This window comes from Trichosurus vulpecula, chromosome X, assembly GCF_011100635.1.
Source record: "Trichosurus vulpecula isolate mTriVul1 chromosome X, mTriVul1.pri, whole genome shotgun sequence".
Taxonomy (NCBI): domain Eukaryota; kingdom Metazoa; phylum Chordata; class Mammalia; order Diprotodontia; family Phalangeridae; genus Trichosurus; species Trichosurus vulpecula.
The window spans coordinates 5,076,169-5,102,622 of record NC_050582.1 but is presented as its reverse complement, the minus strand read 5'-3'; the positions used below and the strand labels follow the sequence as shown (position 1 = coordinate 5,102,622).

Sequence of the window (26,454 nt, the reverse complement as noted above, 5' to 3'; positions counted from 1 at the left end):
GATTCAACATCTTCAGACCTGCCCCAATGATTTTATTGTCACTTATGACCCAGGCATCCTCTGGCCTCCCTAACATGGCAAATGGAAGCACTGGCTGCCACTTGGAAATGACTGGATCTCTAAGAATCTGAAGAGGAAAAAGTCATTGATGGATTGCTTATAATGATAACCATATAACATTTTCTCAGGAAATGGCATTACAAAACAACTTTTGCCCATAGATGATTAATCAAATGACAAATTTAGAAAACATTAATAAAGGGCTAAATACCTGTCTCAAGCTAAGCAACCTTATTGCAGTTGCTTTTTAACTAGTCCACTAATCCGTGCTTAATTAATAAAAGCTTAATGCACATTATTTAATCTTTAAAATGAAATACCCTTCACCCAGGTCCAAGGCCACCTGATTGGAATATCTGTATCTTATGCAGTCAACCATTCCACAAACATGTTTTAAAGCACCAACTATCTAGAACTATTGAATGACCTTTGTGGACAAACATCAGGTTTGCTAAAAGTTATGGGATGAGGAATGGTATGGTGAATTTTCCCACATTCCTAGAAGGGGATTTAGACACTAGTTTAGAGCTAGAAGGGACCTCGGAAGTCCAACTTCCTTATTTTTCAGAGAAGAAAACTGAGGCCTAGAGGGTAGAACTGATGTTAACAAGGTTACCCAGCCAGGGAGAGGAGCCTGGGCTCCAAATACATGTCCTTTGGTCAAAGTTAGTGCCGATCTTTTTAGGTTCTTGGTGTTCTAGGCTGACACATATAACAATTCACTCACTTTTTGGATGTTAGATGAGGCCATCCGGTCGCTTCATTGATGTTTGACAAGTTGTGCTATTTTGAACTCAATTTTTAAAATAGCTAATTTATTTCTCTAAGGGTTATTTTTATAAAGGTAGCTGGCTTTGGTCCCTTTGTGGTACAAAGCCACATGTTCAAAGTACCATAGTGAAGACCAATACAATCTTCCCACTTCCATTCCAATTTTTGTAAATTTGGTATTTTTACAAAAATGCTGTAATACTTTATATACCAAAAAAGAATTCACACTTATTCTTGGGGTATTTTTAAATAGTCTGATGAAAGTAGAAATTATCTGCCTGTTTTTAAAGGGGAAAAAGCTCCCTCTTCCAAGAAATAACTGGTCTGAGAGAGAGAATATACTGCCAAATAAAATCATGGTTTTCAAATTTTCTTGAGGCAAACAAGTGAGGAGTCTCCTGCTAGCGTACACCTGGCTTCTAAATAAAAAATGGAAGCATATTCTAAAACCTAGCTTTCCTCTCAAATGGCCAATTTCATTTCAGGAGTCAAGTGGCACTTTGGTGAAAAGGATCATCTCAGCCCTCAATCTGCACCATGTCTGACTCCTGCCCTGAGGTTCTTAAAGAAATGGCTTGTGTCTAAGATCTGCAAATAACATCTGGTTTCTGCAATTGTTTGGCTTGTCTGAGGCAATCCTTCTACCGATGCTGTCATTCTGAGATGAAGGAGCTGTAGGCTTTGACAACAACAGATAGAGGCAGACCTGGTTTGCACAGGAATGCCCCTCGGAAATGGCAAATGGAGCCGTTTGGGTGTTTCTGTGTGGCCTCTGTGCTGAAGTGAGGTGTGTTAGACACTGGATTGGGAGTCAGGGGCCCCGGGTCAAAATGGCAATGGCTACTTATTCCCTGTATATGACTTTAGGTAAGTCATTTTCCTTCTCTGGGGCTCAGTTTTCTTCTCTAGAAAATGAAGGAGTGGTGTTACATAGTTTCCCTGTGCCTTCCATCTCTAAAGCTTCTGTCTGATGATCCTAATCTAATAGCATAGCCACTTCTCTCAACGCTAAGGAAGCCCTGAGTGGGTGGCTGGGCCCTTTGCCTGGGAGTGACTGAGCCACTGAGGAGGAGGACTCCAAGCAAGGGGAATAAGGGCCTCCTCTGTCAGATAGAAGACCCATCTGACCCTTCCTATTCCGGCTATTCAGTTTACTTAGTTTTTAGTCCCGTCTGACTCTTCATGACCCCATTTGGGCTTTTCTTGGCAAAGATGCTGGAGAGGTTTGTCATTTCCTTTTCCAGCTCGTTTTACTAATGAGGAAACTGAAGCAAACAGGGTTAAATGACTTGCCCAGGGTCACACAGCTAGTAAGTGTCTGAGACCAGATTTGAACTCATAATGATGAGCCTTCCTGACTCCAGGCCCAGTGCTCTATCCACTGTGCCACCTAGCTATCCTATGTATAGGCTATACACAACCCAAATCCACCTATTTTTAGATAGACAATTTTTTTTCTTAATAAGTAGGAAGATTGCTAAGACAAGAGTAGCAAAGACAATTCCGTCTACTTGTGAGATTCCCAAGCTTCCTAAAGGCTAGGGGTAGGTGGGTTGGTTCATTCCTTAATTCCTTCATCCTTCCTCCCTTTCTTCCTCTCCCCTCCCTCCCTCTCTCCCTCCCTTCCTTCCTCTCTTCTTCCTTCTTCCTTTGTCAGCTATATGCCTGCTGACAGGTCTCCTCTGGGGCCAGAAAAAACTTTGTTCAAAGAGAAAATTATAGGGCAGAAAAGCAGGTGGACTCCAGTTCTTCTCTGAGGTACTCCATCAGAGGCCCCACATAGATACTCATGCCATGGCCTTTGGCCAAAGCCAGTATGGCTCGAGTGGAGCCAGGACATTCATTGTCAAGTTTTTTGCAGATTCTGGCTGCCGACAGCAGCATAAACACTATGTGATTTGTCTTCTGAGAACCCAAGGTCTAGCTAACATTATCATAAGAGTAATGAGGAGAAAATAATGACCATCATAGACTACCTCTCTATCAAGATGTAGCTTTGAAAATTACCTCATTTCTCATGTTGATTTCTTCTGCTTTGGAGCTAATCTTAGCACAGACAGAGTACCAGGATAATGGGTACTACAAAACATACGAACAGGCGGACAGTCTGGCTAAGAGACGCTGTTGGTTGAGCTCAGTAGCATACAGATTCAGAAAAGGATGAAAGCAAAGACGAATCCAATACACAGGGGGCACTGTAGTACTTTGGCACAGAAGCATTCGTAAGAATCTTCAAGACTGGAACTGCAACATCCAAAGGAAGGATTCATTTTGCATTTTTTAGCATCCAGGGTTGTAAACCTTCCTATAGTTTCCTTTGGGAATAAACAGCTTTGTTACCTCCAGGATCCCTCCTTCTAGGCCTCCTTGACTCTCGAGGTTGAAGGCTCTGATAAAGACGGATGAGGGGGCTACCGGGACAGAATCTCTCATTTTCCCATGACAGCACTAGAACCTTACCGGGGACGCGTCTGGGGAAATGCTCCCCTCACCAAATGAGCGCCCTATCTGTTGAAAAGTACAATCACATTTTCCAACCAAATTGGAAGCTCAGTGGGTGAACAAGGAAAATTTCTCAGCTCAGTGAGTTTAGGTGCATGCATGGGTCTTTTAAGCTTCTGAGATTTCTGTCACTTGAATGGGGGTGATCAAACAACCCTAAGTGGTCAGAAAGGAGAGGGACCTATCCGTGGTGCTTGAAATGCCTATGGCTCCAAACTAACTGGTATTCCTGGAACAATACTGTCCTGCTCCATTATGGTGGCTAATGCTGCCTCAAATGGGCAAGCCCAGTCCCCTCCCTAGCCCTTGTGGTCATCCTCTCAGCCAGAATGGGCAGCAAGGTCACAGATCAACTACTGCAAATCAAACACAGTCAATGAAAAAAAACCACACCAAAATGTGATTCTTTGGAGGACTTGGCAGAAGTTGTATTTTCCCATTAAGTCCTAATATGTAAGCATTAAGTCAAAATTGCCAGTAATCAACTGTTTATTGGATGTAACTTAGAGAAAAGGGCTCTTCTAAGTATGTGCCTTAATCCAATGAACATTATGTGCTTGAGAAGACCCAACCTGATGCCATAATTACATTTCTCCTTCCATCTTGCCTGGTCAGTCCCATAGGTGCCCCCAAGCCTCTCTCTGCTGCTGCTTATTAACATTCAGTGAACATTCTGTAGAACCATAGGCTTAGAGATAGAAGGGAGCTCAGAGGCCATCTAGGCTACTCCAACATGGGAGAACGTTGAGACCTAAAGACTTGTCAAAGGCCACACAGGGAGTAAACAGCAAAGATAAAATTTGAGCCCAGAGCCTTTAGGGCTCTTTCCACTGGATCATGCTGTTTAGGCCAATGTAGTATTCTAACTGAAGGATTTGCCAGGAAACAGGATGTTACCAGGTCAATGAAAAGGAAACTTCTCTCCAGCTCGTAAAATCCATAAACTCAAAGAATACATGATGGGTCTGGAATTTCGTTCTTGTGGGGATTTTTCCTAAGGACAGAGCACCATCATCTAGTACTCACATTGTAGATGTTCAGGAGTTTCCCAAGGCCCATAGAAGTAAAGTTCCTTGCTCAGCCTCACACAGCCAATATCAGACCTTCCTGAGCCCACATTCATACTTCATTTACCGAGTCTCATGTTTGATTCTAAGTTAGAAACTTTGTGTAACAACTAGATGCATGTCACTACTTCTCCATGGCAATGTTCAGCTGAGATGTTTGAGAGACTGGGTCAAGCTTCCTCCCAGTAGGGGGCCAGGGCACTCACTGTAGGCCACTATGAGCTCTTCTATGCAGAAGGCACCAAACAGGCTGCTCTCTTCAGTTTCTCCCTTCATGGCATGCACTGATAGAACATGGCTCATGGGGAGCATGGTTGGCAGGCCCATACAAGAAGGGCTTGGGGGCCAACTGCTAAATCTAAGGATGGGGTTCATGTAATACCAGCAGATGCAGGGTTTTTGTTTTTTGAAATCATTATCCATAGTTGTTATAGCCTGAGATCCCTTTAACATATCTTTCTATGGAATATTGTGTTTTTGAATGCTCCTGGACAATTTGCATATATTACTTGCCTAATTAAGTGCTTTTAATCCCTACAGAATTTAGCCTACCAACTAATCTCATGCATAATTTTCTTTTGGTGATTATTCCTTTAGCTTTCATTCTTGGCACAATAATTAGGCAAGTACTTGGTTATTAGCAGTGGCTTTAGAACTAGTAATTAACCATTGCTTCCTCAAAGGGGACTGCAACCCTCTTCTTTGTCCATTGAGGCAGCTAATTCTATTTACCTTCTCCTTCAGCCCCAATTTACCAAACATTTTTCTCTACAACAAAAGCCCATGAGGCTGCTCTCATCGGTTCCCTCGGCCCCACGGTATGTCCCCACTGCTCCATATTTGAGTTCAATTCAATTATAATGGGCATTTCTCAAGTGGCTACTGTGTGCAGAGCACAGTACGAGGTGCTGGGGATTGAGAGACCCAAACTAACTGGGGCGCAGCAATTGTATTTGAGAGTCAAAGTGGTCTAGGAGAAAGACCATTGGACTTAGAGGCAGAAGATCCCTGCATCTGAATCCTGGCTCTCACACGTATTAGTAGTTTGGTCCTAGACACATTCTTTGCCTCTCTGAGCCATAGTTTCTTCATCCTTAAATAGGGTAAATAGTACCTGTAATACCTTTCTCATCAGATTGCTATGAGGGTCAAAGGAAATAGTGTACTTAAAGTGATTTGCAAACCTAAATATTGGCTCCTTGGGGGTTATCACGTTTTGTTAACTCAGAGATTCTCATCATAGAGACACTCGAGTATAATGGAAAATGCACAGTACCTACAATCAGAAGATGGATGTTCCAGACCCATTACTAACTCAACCCGTGAGACTGAACAAGCACTTCCTCACTGTGGGCCTTCACTTTCCCATTTGGAAAGCAAGGAAAAGGTTTTTTCCTTGTGTGTGGTCCATGACTGATTTCTCTTATACTAGTGGCCCTGGCAAGAGAACTTTGGGGAAAGGAAAGTTGGTTCTTACTCAATTTAGGTCCCTGAAATGCAACTCACTGTTAGAATTCTAGGAGTATGAAAATAAAATTATAAAGACTTGCTTTCTATGAGAGTTTGTTTACAAAGGTCCCTTTATAGTCATGACAAAATCCCAGAGGAGCAAACCTGACCAGACAGAGGAGGATTCTGGTTTACAAGGGGCTGTTTCCTTGGCACAGTTATTGCTCCAATCACAGCTCAAAGAGACATGAGAATAGGCTCTTAGTTTAGGTCCACAGAGTCTAAAGAGATTTGAAAGTTGGGGCAGATGTCTAGGTAACAAGGACATGTGTTTGGAGGCAGGGAGAAAGAGGGGCAGAGGTTGGTTTTGGTGTACTAAGATCATGCCAGTTGGCTGTCCACAGGAATCAAACTCGGTGTGCCCTTGGAAACATGGGTTTCAAGTTGGTAGGATGCCAAGATCTAATTAACAAAGCACTAATTGACAAGGTCTAATTCACAAGGTGCTGACTTGGGCTTCCACAGACCTAGACATCTCATCCCAGCTCTACTCTGTACTAGCTATGTGACCACTGACTGAGCACCTTTCTCATTTTGTATTTAATAACACTTGGACTACCTGCCTCACTGGAATTTCAGCAAGAAGCAAATGAAAATGTCCACATATTACTTTGCTAATCATAAGGCATTCTAGGAATACCCATTACTGTTACTTTTGCTGAAATATATCTCCTGCTTGTTGATGCAGAATGAATTTAACCACCTTTTTCTACATCTCTGTCTTCACTGCCCCAACTAAACAGCAATTGTTTGGAAGGCAGGGAACAGGTGCCTTTTATTTGTGTACACCCATAGAACCCAGCATTGTGTCCTACACTCAGGAAATGTCTATGGCTATGACCTTCTTGATCAAATACTAGTCCAAGCAAATAGTCAGTATTCAAATGGCTAGTTTAGCTGTTCATTTTGTCCCCATTTTTCTATTTCTCTGTTCTGTTGCCTCCTCTCCTCTTCCTCCCTTTTTTCTTGCTATATGAAAGCCTTATGGAAATCTCTAAGGACAGCTTGGTGTGGGTGGAAATCAGGCTTTCTATCTGTCAGCTTCCTTAGGCAGTGGGTTCTCTTCATTAGCAAAGTTCAGAACTTCTGTAATGCCAGTGCATTGTCTGGAGGTGAACATTTACTAAGTGGTCTGTGGGCAGCTGATGAGTTAAATTAGTCCAGGGCCAATGAGAAGTGACTCCTACACCTCTGGAGTTACAGTCGCTTGGGTCAGCTGACAGTTAAATGCAGTAAGTCATGTACGTTTATATGTCTGTGACTGGCTTGAGACCTAACTTGGCCCAAAGAAAAAAATAATCACATGTTGCATTCGTTCAAAGTAGGGCAAAGGCCAAGTGAAGGATGTAAATATGTTAATATATAATTAATTTAGAGGGACAGAGCATTTTCTGCAGCATAGGTCTGGTGCTTTGGAAGAAATTAGGCCAGACTGCAAAGAAAAGAGGCTGTGGGCGATTCAGTATTAATTAAACTTAAAAACACCTTCAAACTAATGTTTTGTCCAGGCTTCTGAGACACTGCCATAAGGCATGGGAGTTAAGTGTGAATCAAGACTGGTAGGTAAAAAAAATGCTGAAGTCTGAGGCTCCTGCAAGTGGTTTTTCTGCGGCTCACCTCCTAGCCCCACATTCCAAAGAGCTTTGTTCCACTCTTACTTATCTGAGACCACTTGCAGACAAGCATTGAGACATGGAGGTGAGTGGGCTTCCAAAGCTAGGCCAGTAGAGCCCAAGCTCTGATAAGTCCCACTGAAGCAGGAGAGAGGTTCTGAGCATGGGCCCAGTGAAAGGGGTGTGTTTGGCACATGGGCCAGCTTCACTAAGTTTGGGGGGATGTCATCAGTGTTCTCTTCTTCCTATTCCTCTTCCTTGCTTCTTTCTCCATCCAGCCTCAGGTCCCTTTAAAGGTTTTGGCCAACATTCCTCCCTACTTTTGGTCAAAGCTATGAGGATGTGAAGAAAACTTAAATAAGCTATTTGGTAATTATGAAACCTCAGTCAAGAGCCTCAGAGGTAAGCTAGTCTAATCCAAATCTGAGAACATCCTGCATGAGGAGGGGTCAGTCAAGTCCAGCTTGAAAGGCCTCCCTGGCCCACATCCTAACCCAGATCCTAAGTCCAGTGTCTTTCTACCCTTTCCACCCTTGCTGCAATGTGATGAAATGGCCTCTATGGTCTCATTCAGTTCTGACCTTATCAGAGACTATTGGGGACAGCAGAGGCCATCGAGACCAGTCAGCTCCTGATGAAGAGTCTTCTCTATAGCACAAGTGAGGAGGGGTTATGCATTTTTGGCCTGTCCTTGTTGGGGAGCTCAACCTGGCCACATTGATCTTGGTTCTGCCCTTTGGGGCTGAGCTCAGTGAGATCCCTTCTCCAAAGATACCCAAGAAATCTATTATCTAATACTCTTAAGTCTTCTCTTCTCCATACTAGGTATGCTCACTTCCTATTGCCTCAAGGGTCCCTTTCAGCTCTGAATCCATGATTCTATGAACCAATCTGCTGATGACTTAATCTTAAGACCCTTCAACATCCAGATCACCCTCCTTGTCAAATATGCTTCCTATTGCATGGAACCCACAGCCAACCACAATGTAGGGGACAAGGGTGGCCACTGGCCCAATATCTATTACCTCATGTTTCTATGGTGCTTTACATGGTACAGGCACAGCTAGGTGGCACCACAGTGCAGAGAGTGCTGGCCTGGAGTCAGGAAGACCAGTTCAAATCTGGCCTCAGACACTTAGCTGTGTGACCCTGGGCCAGTCACTTAATCCTGTTTGCCTCAGTTTCCTTTTTCTGTGAAATGATCTGGAGAAGGAAATGGCAAACCACTCCAGTATCTGTGCCAAGAAAACCTCAGATGTGGATGTGAGTGAAAAATGACCAAAAACAAATTACATGGTTCATTCCTCAACAGCCCTGGAAGGTGCAATAAATCTCCATTTGCCAGTTGGCAAACAGGCTCCCAGAGTGGAAGCAGTTTCATAAGAATCACCCAGTTGGTAAATGTTAGAGGCCTTCAGGCTCCCAGGCCAACATTTACTCTTTGCGCTGCCCCCTTCTGCCTCTCCACTAAAGGAAGTTTGGTTGAAAGAAAACCTTCATGTTAATAGTCATGGAGTTGTTTATGGAGTTGGCAAATGGACCTTGACTCTCTTAGGAGAGGGAGGACCCCAGGAGAGGCCTGACATACAAGTGGACATTGATCAAGCTGGGTTCCAGGGCTAGCTTTGCCTCCAATGACCTGCTTGACTTGAAGCAAGGCACCTCTCTGGGCTTCCATTTTCTCTTCTGTCACATGGGGCTAATAATGGCTAGCTAAAGCTAGCTCACAAAACTGTGATGAATGAGTGCTGCCAGGGGGAATGTCTGCTGGTAGTCGGGTGATCAAGTTCACTGTCACCCGGCTTGAGCCCACAGCCAAATGTCATTTGAATGCATTTAGACAAGCAATCGGTTAAGAGTTAAGGTATGAGGCCAGTCTTCAAAGGAAGACTTAGATCTCAATAAAATCCATAGCAGAATGCTGTCCTCCGAAGGGATGTTATAGCTCTCATTGTTTGGACTGCTTTGACAGTACAGCCTGTTCTGTAATAGGAAATGATAGAATTCCCAAGTACTAGGAAATGCCAACCCTTCCCCCACCTCCCCATTCCTATGGAAAGGGATCTTGTCATAAAATAGTATGTTAGGGAGTGTTCGAGCAGAGGAAAGGGCGGAGATGCCAGCTAGCTTTGCTTCCCAAACTTAAGATGCCTTGAGTATTCTTGGCCAAATTTCATTGGTTTAGACTAATTTAATACAAATCTAATTAACTTATCAACAGCCAGGTCCTCAAATCCATTAAAAAATCATAATGGGAATGCACAAATGTGAGTAAAGGTGAAAGTGTGAAGTGAATCATTTCAATAATTTAGCCGAATCAATCTCCTGCTTGTTAGTTTGTCTTTGAATTCATTATTCAGAGAGAGATTCTGTTTTCATCTTGCAAGCTACATGAACTGGGGCAGCAGGATGGCATTGCTCTGGCTCCCCGGATGCTCCTGGTGGCCAGCCAGGAGCCTTAATACAATGGGCCGATAGCACCAATTTCTACAGCCAGGTTGCAGCCTGCATCCCCAGGAGCTCTACTTTGCTTGCTTCCCCACAGCCTCCAGATGCACGATAAAGGCAGGAAGCGTGTGAAGAGCAGGGGCAGGTGAGCAGTAACTTGGGTGTACTTTTAGCCACGGGCTAATTACTGGAAGAGGGAGGCAACTTCGGTCAATGTCTTATTGACCAATGGTGGGAATGATGGCTGAGAGTAATCCTGGCACAAGCAAACTGATGGAGAATGGTCTGGCACATCTCTCTTGCACCTCTCCCCTTCCTCCCTTTAGCTGGACTACTGAGAAGATTAAAAGGTTTCCTTAAAGGATGCTTAAGGAGTGGATGGACTTAGAGCCAGGTTGGGGGAACCATGGAACCCACCTGGTCCAATCCCCTCTTCCTACAGAGGTGAAGACTGGGGAGGGACAGAAAATGGAAGGAGCATTCCCAAAGTATCAGGCTCATTTACTTCCAACTTGACACAAGTGCCTTATAAAGCTCTAACTGGGCCTGGCTTCTAGCACCGTCTCAAGGCTCAAGACAGTCCAGTCACCTGGTAGCAAGAGTGGCATTGCTTGCAGGCATGATCACCATCTTTGATCACTGTGCCTCAGATGCTCAATCTTCTTGCTGTTCCCCTTTGGTATTTGATCCCCTGCCACCATACCTTTATACAAGCTGTCTCTCCTGCCTGGAATGCCCTCCCTCCTCACCTCTATTTCTTGCAGTTTCTGCCTCCCTTTGAGGGTCAGTTAAGGTGCCCTCTCCTACACAAGGCCTTTCTTGATCTTCTCCCATGTCCCTTGTTTGAAATTACTCGATATTCCCCATTACATGTACCTCATGCACTTACCTATGTACCTATCCTTTCCCCTTTTGCCCCTACTCAATAGACTACAAACTTTTTGACAGCACAGACTGCTTTTCATTTCATCTTGGTACCCTCAGTGCTAAGAACAGAGTTTTACATTTAGTAGGTACATATCTGCCCCATCAGCAGCTAGGTGAGTCAGTGGATTAATCTTTGCCAAGAAAACCCCAAATGGAGTCACAAAGAGTTGGACATGACTTTACAACAACAAAAATCTGCGCAAATGGCCCAAGTGGAAGTGGGGTAAGGGGTGGAGGGGCAGGCCCAGGGTAGAAAGAAGCAATGAATGAACTGGAAATAAGGCTAGCCCAAGGCTAAGTCAGGAAGATGTACAAATAGGAAGCATGATTATGATCTCTCGAGGTCCCTTCTTTTGTCAACTGGTCTTTTTGCCTATAGACCTCAACACACACACACACACACACCAGCCCATTTTTAACTCAAAGACTCAATCACTGTAGTTTTGACTCATTGCTTGGAACTCAAAAGGTACATTTTATTTATCAACTTGTACTTTCTGAGCTCTGGGTCAAGTTTTCTCCCTCACTTAGCGCTTCTGCTTCCATAGCTGGGGGCCAAGGCCATTGGGAGCTAGTATGTACACAGTCACTTTCTGCCAAACATCGATTAAGCACCTGCTACCATCTGGGCACCAGGTCCAGGCTCTCTTTACAAAAAGCAATTGGCAAGGCTGTTCACCAGGCTATACAACACAATGGAGATTTTGGTTTCATCATGCCACTGGTAGGCAATGACAGCTTGCTCCCTGATCTCCATCATGATGTGGATTTTTCCATAGAAGAAGCTAAATATAATTGACCAACTTCCTCCACCCACCCTGGCCCTGGCTTCAATATTTCTCCCTTGGATCTAACAGGACCTGAAGTACTCTTCTGATTCATAGGCATATGAGTCAGTGGCAACCTTTTCATTCCAGGAGTTTTAAAAAGAAATGGGGATGAGATATGTTTGGGTGAGTTTCATTCTTCATTCAGCAGTCTCTCAGTGTCTGTCTCTCTCTCTCTCTTTCTCTCCCTCCCTCCCTCCCTTCCTCTCTCATTATTTCTCTAACCCTCTCCTTCCCTCTCCGTCTCTCTCCCCCTCTTTGTCTCTGTCTTTCCCTGTCTCCTCCTTCCTTTCTATCCTGTCTCTATCTCTTCCTCTCTCCCCTTTTCTCTCTGTCTCTCTCATCCTCTCCTCTCTCCCCCTCTCTGCTCTCCCTGTCTGTCCCCACCTCTTCTGTTTCTTTGTCTCTCTCTCCCCCTCCTTTCTCTGTTTTCCCCTCTCTCACTCCCCTTCCTTTCTCTGTCTTCCCCTCTCTCCCTCCCTCCCCTTCCTTTCTCTGTCTTCCCCTCTCTCCCTCCCTCTCTCTTTTCTCTGTCTGTCTCTCCCCTTCCTTTCTCTGTCTTCCCCTCTCTCCCTCCCTCCCCTCCTTTCTCTGTCTTCCCCTCTCTCCCTCCCTCCCCTCCTTTCTCTGTCTTCCCCTCTCTCCCTCTCTCTTTTCTCCATCTGTCTCTCTTCTCTTCCTCTCTCCCTGTTTTCCTATCCCTTCCCTTCCCTCTGATTGTCTTCTCTCTCCCTCTCTGTCTCTCAAATGTCTTCTGTCCACCACTATCCCCATTTGTAAAGAAGCAATGTTAACAGCCTCCAAGCACTTTATCTTGTTCTACCTAATGAAGTGACACCTCTGAGGAATGAGCATTTGGGAAGACACAATAGAGCACGTCAGTATCTTTAAAATACCATCACTCTCAGTGGTGACAACAGCCATAATACGGTCATTTCAAGGGTCAAGAACGCCGGCTGAAAGCCGTGTGGCATCTCAGACAGATTCATCAAGCACAGAGAGAGGCCAGCTGCACTTGTACCAACCTCATTAACATCCAAGCACAGAAGGCAGCCCCCTGCTGTCCTGTGAGCCAAACAGAACCGAGGAAAACTCCTTGTGTTTAGGGCTCAAATGCTCCAGCTGCTCTAAATCAGCAGGAAGTAAGTGAAGGCAGTGGAGAGAATGCTGGACTTCAAGAGTCAGCAAGAAGCAGGTTCAAATCCTGCCTTTGCTATTTCCTGGCTGGAATACTCTGGGCAGATCACCTCCCTTCTATAGGCCTGCCCAATTAACCTCTCTGAGCATCAGCTTCCTCATCTGTAAATAACTGTACCCACCTCAAAAGGGTTCCAATGAGGTTATGTTTATAGTGCTGTATGATTTCAAGGGGGCGATAATGGTTATTTGCTAAGTCCTGCTCGTGTTGGGACCTGGAGTCAGAGACCTTGGCCCTCTCTCACCGTAACCCTGGCCAGGTCCCTTACCCATTTGGGGCTTTCTCCTCTATAAAATCAGGGCACTGTACCTGATGACTCGTAAGGGTGCTTCCCGCACCAAGGGCTCCAGCCTAAAGCATCACTTCCTTCTGGTGCCTTTGCAAAGGGAGATACATTTTAGGCATTCATGTGTGAGGCTTCACCGCAGGACAGCCGTGAAGACAGTCCTCCTCACCTCCAGCAGCCTGATGTCATTTGGCTGAGCCTCAGAAACAACTGCTCTTGCCAGGAACATGATTCATAAAGTTGGAGCTCAAATGTTTCGCTTTTGCAAACACGATCTGGGCAGTTCATAGAACACTGTGGGGGGAATGACACTGAAGTCCAGTCCCCATACACTTGTGTCCCCCAAGGGACCAGAGAGCAAACGACCCAGGATGCTTTGCCAGCTGCAACAGCTTCGGCCCTTCTTTGCGAATCCCACTGTCAGATGCATTAAATGGGTCCCAGAAATTGGCTAAGTGGCCATGTTGTTTTGGGTACCTTCAGACCACCCAACCAGGGTCAGCATCACCCAGAAGTGTTTAGAAGCATTCCTAGTACTGGGATTGGGCTTTCCTACAGGGATGGAGGAGAACATGGGCAAGGTCTTCCATTCCTGCAACATCAGAGTCTTAGAGCTGTCAGGGAACTTGGAGGTCCTTGAGTCATTTTACAGAAGGGAAAATAGACACCTGGAGAGGGGATGGAATTTGCCCAAAGTCACACAGTCATTAACTGAAAGTGCCAGGATTCAAAATCAGGTTCTCTGGATCCAAACTCATTAACCTTCCCACCACAGCCTGTTACCACTCCTAAAGTCATCCTAAGAGTGAACGCAGATGGCAGCTCCTGCTGAACCTATGCTTTTGCTGGTGTGGAAATTGCCTCCACCAATGCAAATAGACAATTCATCTGTAATGGACAGTCTTAGCAAGTTCCCTAGGGATACCCAAGAGGTGAGGGGCCCTGCCCAGGGCCACCCTGCCAGGATGTATTCCTGTTTCCCTCTCCACTTTGCCAGGATGCTTTAGAGAGAGGCTGGAGCCAAGAGCAGCCTCTTCAAGTAGAGCCTTCACTATGTACTGGCTGGGGGCTCAAGCAAATTCCTGCCCCTCCCATTGTCTTAGAGTTAGCAGTCTGCATTAGACAAAGGGGCGTCCATACTGAGAAAGTTTCTCATGTTGATGAAATCACGAGTCCTGTGTGTATATGTGTGTAGGTGGGTGTGTAGATATACATATGTGTGTGTGTGTGTGTGTTTATATCCTTTTTCTGGCAGAAGAAAACAAAGATTTTGACCCTATAATAAATATAAGAAGGCACTTCTGTGCATGAAGCATGCAGTGAACCTCCACCTGTTGAAAGGATGGAATATACCACAGAAGCTATTGTTGCCAAGCAAGTTCAGGGGAAAAAAGAAAATCAAATCTTCCTTCTCTTCACATGCTTCACCGGCTCTCAATGTGGGTCAGAACTGCACTGCTTTTGGCCAAAGGCCTTTTGCAGGCAGATAGAAGAATGCCGAGAGTTAGTATAATGTGACTTTTAAAATGAGTTATTGAGCTGAGGACAAAATAAATTCCCATGGGCTTGAGAGGCGGATGCCATTTCGGAGTGAATTTCCTAACAGATGGGACATGCCCATTTTCTAGGCATGTAGGTTTGGAGCTGGGGAGAAAAGTTCTGGCTCCCTCATGAACCTCCATCTAGACAGACCAATGTATTGCTATGGTGCTTAATGTGGTGTGGGTGTTTCCAATCTGCCTGATCATCATTAGCCTAATTAACTGACAGAAAGGCTAATGTAGGGCTTGGGTATGAGACTGGCCATCTCTGGGAAATTGTGCTTTCTGCCCCTCTCCCCTGTGCTCTGATGAGGGAACTCTCCTACTCCAGCCAGGATGCCAGAGCTAAATGATAACATACATGCTCAGCAAAGGCCAATCTATTCTCTGCAAAGTAGATATAGGAGAATATTTGTTTTAAAATTGATTTTCAAGGTTGAAACTAGCACGTAATTACCCCCATCTCACTGTGGCTCAAGTAGGAAGCTAACTGCCTTTGTTCCCGCTTATCTTGCTAATCCAAGACGATGGTTTCCCAGGGTCCATTGCACTCTCACCACATCTGCTTGGCTCAGTTTGATAATAAAGCATCCTCGAACCCTGGGCCTCACTAACTTTCTTGTATCAGTCCCCAAGAACCTTCCTTCACTCTTATTTTGCTATTCTTTGAAGCAAGAGCAGCCCTGCTAGTCTAGCCTGACCTCCAATGGCCCACCACCCCACCTTTCCCCATTCGACCCTTCCCCATAACTGAATAGTGCTGGATAAATGGTCACAGTCATAGAAACCTTACTTAGCAGGCATGCCTTGGACTAGGTTGTCTGGTTTAGAGGGAGGGACTGAAAAGGGCCAATTTGGGGTCATGTAATTCTCCCTAAGTCTCCCCTAAAAAGTTGTCAAATCATGAATAATTTTCTTTGCAGATGAGTGTACCCTAACTTTCTGAGACCTGTTCTTCTTGAGACTCATAAATTCTCCGTGCTTTCCTCCACTTGGCCCAACTTAGAGCACACTGACAATGTTATAAATAAAGGAATAACCAACAGACCAACAATTGCAATTATCCGTAGGTCACAGAAAGTTCTGGTAGCCAAGGAAAGCATTTATCCATCTGTCTAGAACGGGTAGGAAACCGATATAATGCACGTTTTCTGTAAAGCAGCAAAGGCTCTTATTGATGTCACTACCATAGTTGCCTAGCAACATTGTATATTACAAAATAAAAGTTATGTAAGACGAGAAGGAATAGAGGGAACAATTCAGATGTTAACTGTGCTTTTTCTTTCTCTTGCTTTAGAATCGATTTGGCTTTAGGGAAACCTCTGTGTGCCTCCAAAACATTATAGACTCAATCTGACGTTTAAGGAGCAACAAAGCTTGGGGAATCGACAAAAATCACAAACCACTCTGTCATGATCAAACTTCCAAGACATTGGTTTCAACAGGAACCCAAATTTGGGAATCAATTCTTGGTTGAAGCAGCATTGCTCATGGAAGCCTGAAGATCCTCATACTTCATAACTTTCATCTTAACAGATGTCTTGATAAACCAAACAAAGTAGGGCCCAGCTAGGCACCATTCCTGTGATGTTAGCATTTAGAGACAGCTCTAGGATAATGGACAAAGAATTGGATTTGGGACCTGAAGCCCTATGTCTGGGCCCTACCTAGCACGTTCCAGACATTTAAAAACCAAATTGCTATTATTAGCTGAATGACTTTGGACAAGCCCCTGTATCCCTCTGGGCTCGAGTTCTCTTCTCTCTCTAGTTATCTGTAAAAGGAGGGGGAGATTCAGATGACTTCTAAATCTATGATCTTGTCCTTTGGGAAGACAGTATAGGTTGTATTTCCTAAGCCTTTTCATGGATAGATATTGTGATGAATTTGTCCCACTGGTCCCTCCTCCCCTGTTCTTTCCAGTGGGTTCACAATGACCTCCATCCTCTAGGGCCAGCTTGCTGGGACAAGCTGGGCAAAAAGAACTCTCGAGGTTCCCTGCTGCCAGGAAAGGCATTACTGTCACCACTCCTGATAAACAAGGGCCCCGAGTTGATGGGGCACTTCAGAATGATTTAAAAACATGCAGGTAAATGAAGTAGCTAAGCAGTAGTTGCTGCTTAGAAGGTGGATGTTGTGATTCCTCTGGAATGAAAATGAGCCTAACTCAGAGCAAGCTTTAGTGCTTTTTAGATAATTAGAAGAGTTTATGTTCACTTGGAGATCACACTTATTTCTTTGTTCCTGCCTGCATTCTCCTGTTGATTAAACCCTTTTCATCAACAGACAGTACTTAAAAATGGGGCAGAAAAAGAGGAATGAAGAGGTAAGCTGACAGAGGTGCCCTCCATGGTGTAGAGATAAAGATGATGGGGTTTGGAGTGGGAAGGGATGGCCCTTAGAGTTCATCTAATCCAACCTCCTCATTTTTTCAGAGGAAGAAACAGATCTAGACAGGGGAAGTGACTTGTCCAAGGTCATACAGCTTGGGAGCAGCAGATCTAGGAATAGGATCTGGCTTCTCTGACTCTTGCCCATCATGTATTCTTTCTCAGGTGTCACACTGCCTTTCCTTCAAACTCTATGATCATGGCTTCCTGGGGCCTCCCTACTCAACCCACTAAGACCATAATGCTCCTGTTTGGCAGGTTTTTTGTGAGTCGTTTTGTGGCCAACATTGTGATGAGCTTACTTGACCTCAGCTAGGCTAAGCTAGCCCTCAGATGAGGGACAACGCAATCTGTTCCCTGAAGAGAACTTCAGGCCTCTCCCCAAAGCCTTGCCAGCTCAGCAGATCCTGCTAGAGCTTGGATTTGAGGGGCAGAGCACCATGGGACTTCCCATTGACAGGGCTCTCCAGCTTAATCCCTTTGTCAGCCCAGTGGGACAAAGCCAGCACTTTGCTGGTCCATGATCCAGGCTTTCTCTACAGCAGAAAAGACATTTGACTATTTCCTTTAGCTGGATGCCCAGGCTAGGGTATGGTGGCACCTTAGGCCAAGCCAAGAAAGGCCAGGGAGCTTAAATCTAGGCCACTCACAGGCAGCTATTACTCCCAAGGTTCAAGCATACACAGAGGGAGATCGGGTCTGGGCAACATTAAATAGACCCTTTGGCAGTGGGCTCATACTTTGATGATCCAATAAATCAAGGTGCATATAGCACTGACTGGCCCACGTCTTCATCTTCTCATCCTGATTTTGTCTCCCCTGTGTGTCCTACTCTATTTGTTTGCCCCAAATGACAATTTCCATACCAGTAATGCCCTAGACTCTGTCTCCTTTTCTCTCCTTTTTTAAGAGCATGCTTAACTGTGATGCCTCTGTAGCATCGGTTTTTCAGGAAGACCTTTGAAATACTCTATTCCGCTTTAGCAACTGAGCCCTAGGATGAGAAATATGCAAACATCACCAGCATTAGGACCAAGCCACCTGAATGCTAATTGAGCAGCCAGTTCCACCTACCTTCAGTCCAAAGCAGAGAGATGGCTCTCCAAGGGTGCCTGCCGCTTGTCACTTTCAAATGAAGCGAACTTATTCAAAGAAAGCGATCCAGGCCAAAGTAGAGAAGGAAAAGAAGGAAAAGAAAATCTCCCCAACAGAAAAAAAAGCAGAACATGAATAAAAATAATAAAACGGGAGAAAGTAATGGAATCATTCTGGACAGGGTCCCACTGAGAAGACACAAACACAACACAATAGGCAGCTGTCAAATGGCTGGGAGAATCTCAAGTGTCAGATGGCGATGATTACAAGACTCAGAACTTGACTTGGAGAAACCAATGGCGTGAGCTTAAAAACACATGGCAGCTGGGCAGAAGCAGTGAAGAGAGCTGGGAACAGCAGCCATTTCAGGAACTCCACACAGTCCTCATTAAAGAAGGCATCTCTGCTACTACTCTCTTTCCTCCATGGGTTTTTTTTTTGCTCCCTGAATTAAACTTGGCCAAGGGGGAAAAATAAGGGTCCTCATAGCCCACTAGAATAAAATATTCAGATATTATACTACAACTCAAATACAGGTTTTCTGAAATTAGAACTAAGCAGCTGAATCAGAGAGAGAAGATTTGCATGGTAAAGCTCAGGGGCAGTCTTGTGTAGTGGTTAGAACACTTCCCTTGGTTTCAGAAGGGCCTGGGTTCAATTCCTACCCCTAGTACTAACCTCCCTCCATCTCAAATGCAAAACGATTTGCAGATGTCAAAGCATCCCATAGAAATAAATGCTAGTTATTCTCCCTTTTCGTGTACCTCTGTCTATAGAGGGTTCTTACTTCCTCCCCCCACACCCCCTTCCCGTATTCAATTTGAAGCCATTTTGATTAGAACTGTCAGGCAAATATGTTGTCTTGAGTCTGTGAGGCATGCTCCCTTCATAGCCAGGGGCCCATCATTTCTACATTTTAAATCATGGTTCAGAAATACCAACCTCACTCTCAAATTTCATTCTCTTGAACCAGCTGCTCACTTGACACATCCGTCTCTTTCTTCCCCTCCTCATTTTCCTCCTCCAGCTTGATTCTTCCTCTCCTTCTTCTCCTCCTCCAGCTTGTGTCTTCCTCTCCTCCTTCTCCTCGTCCAGCTTGAGCCTTCCCCTCCTCCTTCTCCTCCAGCTTGTGTTTTCCTCTCCTCCTTCTCCTCCTCCAGCTTGTGTTTTCCTCTCCTCCTTCTCCTCCTCCAGCTTGTGTTTTCCTCTCCTCCTTCTCCTCCTCCAGCTTGTGTCTTCCTCTCCTCCTTCTCCTCATCCAGCTTGTGTCTTCCTCTCCTCCTTCTCCTCATCCAGCTTGAGCCTTCCCCTCCTCCTTCTCCTCCAGCTTGTGTTTTCCTCTCCTCCTTCTCCTTATCCAGCTTCAGTCTTCCTCTCCTCCTTCTCCTCCAGCTTGAGTCTTCCCCTCCTCCTTCTCCTCCTCCAGCTTGAGCCTCCCTCTCCTCATCTTCCTCCTCCAGCTTGAGTGTTCCCCTCCTCTTCCTCTTTCAGTTTGTGTTCTTTTCCTTCTGGCTCACCTCTTTCAGTCAACTCATTGTCCTTCTTTGCTTTGTCTCCTTTCACTCCTCTTCACATCCTCCCAAACTTTCTCCCTCTGAATTCAATCTCTGGCTTTTTTTCCCAATTGCCAAACCCTCTGAGTCACTTTCTTTACAATATTTTGCCTTCAGCTTGAGGTTACCTTTTATTCCTTTTCCTACCAAAGCCAGAAGCAAAAACTCCTTATTCCAAAGCAATGAAATGTCAGACTCCATGGCCATCCAGCCGCAGCTCCACCTGAGCAGAAATCTCCTCCACAGCAGTCCTAGGCTCCAAAGGACTAACCTAACTCAGTTGCAGAACTTTGAATGCTGCTTCTGCTGATCCTGTCCCACAATGCAGACTTGGTTTTTGCCATCAATGCTTCCAAGCTATGGGTTCCAGGCTAATGACTTGGGCTCTCAGCCTTTCCCACCTCAATACCAATAGCTTTCAGCTTTCTAGGCAAATTAGATTCTGGAATTGAGGCCTTTCATTAAAACTAAACTACAGTTTTCTAGACCCAGTTACAGGCCTTGTGCAATAAATTTCAGCTCTAAGGGATAGAGACCATTACACATTATTAACCAAAATACGCCTCAAGTTCTGAAGTGAAAAGTGAGTATTTCATTCCCTGACACATCCAACTTAAGATGACACCCTTGAACTGTGTGGTGAGGTTCCCTAAAGCACGCAAGACCAAAGAGCCATCTTTTTCTTTTGATATCAGACAAGAGACAGTACCTGTGATTAGAGAAAATGAATTGACTCCTGAGTTATGGAATTAGCATTCCTTGATCAGTAATACTCGACAGAAAGTCCTTCTAATGGAGAACCTGATACCTGGAGATTTTGAAAGAAGCTGCCCTGGCCTGTGATGAAGATAGGCCTGGCTTCCACAGTGCCTCCTTGGTGGAAATTTGCATTCCAAAGACAAGCCTGAAATTGTTTTTAAAATAAAACTTAACATGTAATTACTACACATTTCTAAAAAATTCATTCTAAAGTTATAAGAATAATATTATGTCATTATAGACATAATTGATAGCATGCTGGAGCTGGAGTTAGGAAGACCTAAGTTCAAACCCTGCCTGATGCTAGCTGGATGACCATAGATGGATGACTTAAATTCTTGAAGCTTTAGTTTTCTCATCTATAAAGTGAGGGAACTGTATTCGATGATCAAAGGGCCCTTCCAGATTTGAAACCTATGATCCTAAAGATTTCAAAATCACAAAGCCTAACTTTAAATGACTAATGCTTTCCTTCCTCATAGCATACTAGAACTCCTGATTTCTCACTCAAGTTTGAGGTCAGGTATATTCAGAAACCAAAATTAAGGCTCAAACCTTCCTTGTCATTGCTTTCTGCCCCTCTTCTTGGTTGGCAGCATACACTAGAGACATGCATCTGGCCAAAAGAAGCCTGCTGGGAGCAAGATTAGCTATCCTGGAATGTATCACAAAAGGCAAGTTCAACACCATGTGAAGAATGAGGGCATTTAGTCACTTTTTTTCTTTCCCAACCTCCAAATGCCTGGTGAGAAGAGAGCAGAAAAGAGAGAATCTGCCTGGTTTGGGTTTTAAGGCTGAATTTGGAAGGAGTTTGCTTGGAGGTGAGGTGACAATAGAAGCAGCAGATCTGGGCATCCTCTCTCCACCTGGGAGGTGGGTACCTGAACTGCCTCCACCTTTTTCTCCCCAGTTGGGGAGGTGGCAGCAGCAGCAGCCCCTGAAAGGAAAGGTTGCTGGAGGCCGGACAGGGAGCAAGTGGAGTTGCTCAGTCATTGAATTTGTTTTCATTTTGCCCTAAGCTTTTCTCAAGGTTACAATCCTATCACTACAGCAAACTACCCTAGAAGCTTTAAAGCAACCAGGAATGTTTTAACGACATTAAAAATTTCCAAATTTTTCCCATTTTCCCATCAATTAAACATGGGAGTTGGGAAAATTGCAATGTAGGGAAACCTGAAGCAAGCTGAGGAATGAGTTCTGCCAGTGAAAGGGCCTACATCCATGGCATATAGAGTGTTGGGCTGGCGTGAATGACAAAAATGATCCTGGGAACTGGAGATCCAAAACCTCTGAAAAAAGCCAACACCATCCCCACCATTTTTACCTGGGGCTCGATAGTGCAAACTTAAGCACCAATTTCTCTTCTTTAGAAATGAGTCTGTGTCCTGGCTCTTTTTTTCTGTTAAAACTCATTTGGGGGAATAAGAATCAGGATGCAGGAAAGAAGCTGCAATGCTCTTTCTTCAGCTTTGTAGACCCTAACTCCAAAAGTGCCATTAGGGTTGATGGTGACGGATCAAGAGGAAAAGTTGGCATGAGTTGGTTTCTGTAAAGGAACATGCTGAAGGACAAATGAATTTAACGAATTACTAGTGCAAATAGTTCCCAAAATGATGCCCCTCACTTAGTATTAGTTATAGCTACTGACAGGCCACTTAGAGTTTATTCAGCTAAGAAGGAAGAAGACATGAACTTCAAGGTGGTGGATTTCAGCTGCCATGACATCTTAGGATGTCAGTCCCATATAGGCCTGGCCCTACAATCCCTTGACAATAGTCAAAGGTACATCCTCTTGGCCTGGAAAGAATTCTCTTTTTTAATAAAACTGGTTCTGGAGCTCATAATTATGCTCATCTTGAGACCAAGTTATCATTCTTTTTAATGCTTCAGGGGCCTGCCTATGTATGTGTCCAGAGTCCAAACTATATAAACTAATCATCGTGAAATATCTCAAGGGCACTTAGTCTGCAAGGGGCTATTATAACAAAACCTCTTACTCTTTTTAAAGGACTTGTTCATCTTAAGACTAATTTCTTTGCAGTTCTCCCCCAAGGAGATATTTTTTCTCTGTTATTATATAAGCAGCATGATGCAGTGGATGAAACCAGGAAGACAAGGGTTGAGGCCTGTCCTTATACATATTGGCTGGGTGACCTAAAGCCAGTCAGCCCACTCATCAGTGCTCTAGATGACTAAAGATTTGAAGTCGAAGAGAAGGGAACAACCTGCATTGGTAGGAGGAATTTCCTCACCTGGGAGTTCCCTAAAGCAATGACATTGCAAGTCCAATCTCTACCTCACCCCGATCTTATGTCATCATGGTAAGGTAATTGAATAGTATGACAATATATGCGTGTGAAAGGCAAGATAGAGGGAACCTGACTCCACCTCAATATGGCACTCAGCCAAGAAAATAGTTATTTGACTTTCTCTAGCTTTTTGATTCATCAATATAGAAAATGCCAGTGTGGAAACTCCTTCCACTGATGTGAAGTACTCCTCCGTAACTTGTCGCCTTGGAGATTTGGCTGGGGACACTGAGATTTGGTGATTTCCTAGATTGAGAAGTGGAAGGAACCTCGGGGACCATCTAGTCCAATTCTTTCATGGTACAGGGGAGGAAATGGATACACATGGAGGTGAAGTGCCTTACCCTAGGCCGCAAAGGTGAGAAGCATCAGAGGTGAGATCTGAGGCCAGTTCTGTGACTTCAGGGCCAGTGTTCCCTCGCCTGTGCTGTCCCCTCACCCATGGGACCTCATTTCCGGCCATGCCTTCAGGTTGCTCAACAGACATAAAGCCCAACCCATTTGCATAACATAAGTCATACCTTTTCTCCTCTACACAACAGGAGAACAAGTTCCTGATGTGTACATTGGGAAAGTAGCTTACGTCTAATCGTGAGTGACCAACTAAACAAGCCTCAAGTATACAAAACGGTCCCTACCTTGCCATGATTCCTCTATGTGTTGTCACTGATAGGAGTGGCGTTTTCTTCCTCATTCATGTCTATCTAAATGTCTTTATCTAAGTTCTTGCCCCTAAACCTTTTTGTTGTCATGTGGCTTCTATGACATTTGAGTCTTCCTTTAAAAACATGTTTTTTGAGTCATCCATTTAGTGATCGCCATGACTCCATGAACAAAAACCTCAACCAAATCCCTCAGTCCTTGTGCCCAAATTCTGTAACCTTCTGCTTGATTTAGCTGTTGAATTCATCTTAAGGTAAGAAGAAATCCTCACCAGCGTGGACATACTGATCCCAAAATGAAGTGAGTGCATTTGGCAGACATTTTTGAGCAAACTGTCTACATTAAAAGGTCTCTTAGTTTTTTAGAATACTGGAAAAAAATTTAGTTTTCAACCTTTCCCCTCCTATTGGCTGCATCGTATTACTAGATTTTAGTCTCATTATTTCGCACTTCTGAAATGGGGAGGGGGATATGTTTACAAATGGACATGGAGGTGGTTGATGACAATATCAATAAAGTCAAATGACATACCTTCGAGTTCTTCAGAAAAGGTTCGGGCGCACGCACGATCAACCTGTGAAAAAGGCAAGGTATTACTCCAATTTTTTTATGTAAATGAATTTTTATTGATGTCTTTTGCTTTTGCATCCCACATTTCAGAATATATTCTTGCCCCCCCACGCCAATTTCAACTTTACAGGAACGGGAGCTCGTGTACAAGGAATTTAGGTCATCCCAGGTGTTGCTAAGCTGGGGCTCCACTTACAAATTCAGCACTCTATCCATTAGCTTACATGTCCTCCTGGTTGTGCACAATGGGCTAGGAATTTCTAACTTAATACAGAATTAAATGATATTGGGTATTAGTGAATCTTTATCTTTTTTATACCTGTTTGGCAAATTTGAGAGGCAGCATGATGTAGTGGATAGAGGACTGGCCTTGGAGTTGGGATGACATGAGTTCCAGCCTTGCCTCTTTCACAGCCCAGCTGTGTGATGATGGGTAAGACTCAGAACCTCTTGGTGTCCCCAGGCACTAAGAGGTTCTAATGCTTTAAAATTCTAGAGAGTTCTCATCTGCACCAGTGGAGGGAGTTTCCATACTGGAAGCTCCTTATGCTGATACAGTCACAGATTTGGATTCCTGCTCTTCCCCCCACCCCCATCAACAAACGTTTGAAAACTTACTGAAGGTAGACATTTTAAGAGAAATTACTAAAGAGAGATACGCATTTATCACCATACACCAAGCTGTATGTTCACTAGATTTTGGAAATGTCGCAGTGCTAATTTGCTGGACTGGGATATCTCCTAAGGGGCTATAGTGCATATCCAGTTCCATGGAAGATGCCCCACTCCAGTCAATCAGTAGCACCCTGATCACTTCTGCTACATAACAAAATTCTGATGAGAATTATTAGTGAGTTTCAGAAATAAAGCAGACATTTTTCTGACAGTAAATCTAAAAGGTAAAAGGTGAGAGCACAGACCGTAGGTATTCCGGAGTGGTGGCAAAAGCGGAGGCTGAGTCAGATGACGCTAACTCATGCTTGGGCAACGCCACTTCCCTTCTTTAGCCTTCAATTTAAGGATAATGAAAGAAGGGAGTTGGCATTACCCAAAGTCAAAAGAGGCCGAAGCTTAAGTGGGGTTCTTTGCAGGGGACTGAAAGGCTGGCTTGGCGTGAGCTTGGCACCGTGCCTGAAATCCCCACCACCAGAATCACTCATCGTAGACATGGCTGATTGCCTGGCACATGGTCCAGTGTGATCTGAATTGGGATAATGAACACACTAGCAGTGATCAGCTTCTCAGCTCATCTTCTAGCTGAGAACCGGACTGGGCCAGTCTGGATTTACTATGAGAGGGCTGGAAGTTGTGACATGGTGGGCCACCCAGCTAGGACAAGGGAATATTGACCATCAAAAGAGCAGTGAGCAAGATAACCTTTGCCTATATTCCAAGAAGTCCTGCTAAATGGCCACTCTGACCCAGTCTGGACCTCCCATCAGCTACCTGTCATGTCAACTCTAACAAGAAGAGTTAATTGCATAATTACATTTTTGCAAAAAAAATGCCAACTAGTGATTTTGGCTGTGATTCGAGGATTAGGAAAATGGCTTTTCTTTGTTGCTAAGGTAGCCCATGTCCTTGATGGAGTCTCATGCTGGGCACCTGGGAAGACTGGTGGGGGCATGCAGCCCTGCTGGGATAAAGCCTGCTGAGTTTACAGTCAGGTTTAATACATAAGAACTATTCTATGAATCTCTAATCCAGGCATTGTATAATTGAAATCTCTCTAGGCAGGCTTCTGGTGTGGACTGAACACACCACCCTCACATAACTGAACTTCTTTTGGCTACTAATTAAGGATGGTGCTGATTTTAGAAACCCTTTTATCCAAAGACCCCACAAAACAGAAAGTATATTTACATTGAAGTAAGAGTAGAATTATAGCAAAACCAAATGTCATATACACACAGACAGTGCTCTCTGGTCTCAATATTACTTGGAAAATAGGCAGGCCCCCAAACGTTGAAAACCCCATCCAGAAATGAAGAAGCTTTCTACTTTTCATGAAAATTTGACATGAAACTTGAGCATGTTGTCTCTAGTCATTTACCTGGTTCAAGAAACAAAGACTTCCTAGGTACAGTTGGGTTAATCTAGCTTTTGAAACAAGTGACTCCATACAACATCCTGCTTTAGCAGGAAACCTTTGGCCAAAAAACCTGGTTCTTCACCTTAAGCTTACTAGCGGCTGCCTCAAAAGTCCATTAAAGCTTAAAATTGCATTAAGATTTTTGAGACATTCTGTAGCATCATTCTGCAATCAAAAGTGCATGTTCTCCAGAATTTGGTTTAGTTTAGTTCCTCCCTCCTGGAGTTTTTGCCACCAGTCACCAAACAATGCAGCTACATCCCTCAGGTTCAGA

At 44.3% G+C, this 26,454-nt stretch overlaps 1 protein-coding gene across 1 annotated transcript in view; it reads right to left on the bottom strand.

Moving 5' to 3' along the window:
- HTR2C (5-hydroxytryptamine receptor 2C) overlaps nucleotides 1-26,454 on the bottom strand; it is a 111,862-nt gene that overhangs the window by 31,348 nt on the left and 54,060 nt on the right. The window contains exon 3 of the mRNA XM_036739776.1: nucleotides 24,050-24,092. The gene's annotated coding sequence lies outside the window, so the exon portion shown is untranslated. The remainder of the gene's footprint in view (nucleotides 1-24,049; nucleotides 24,093-26,454) is intronic.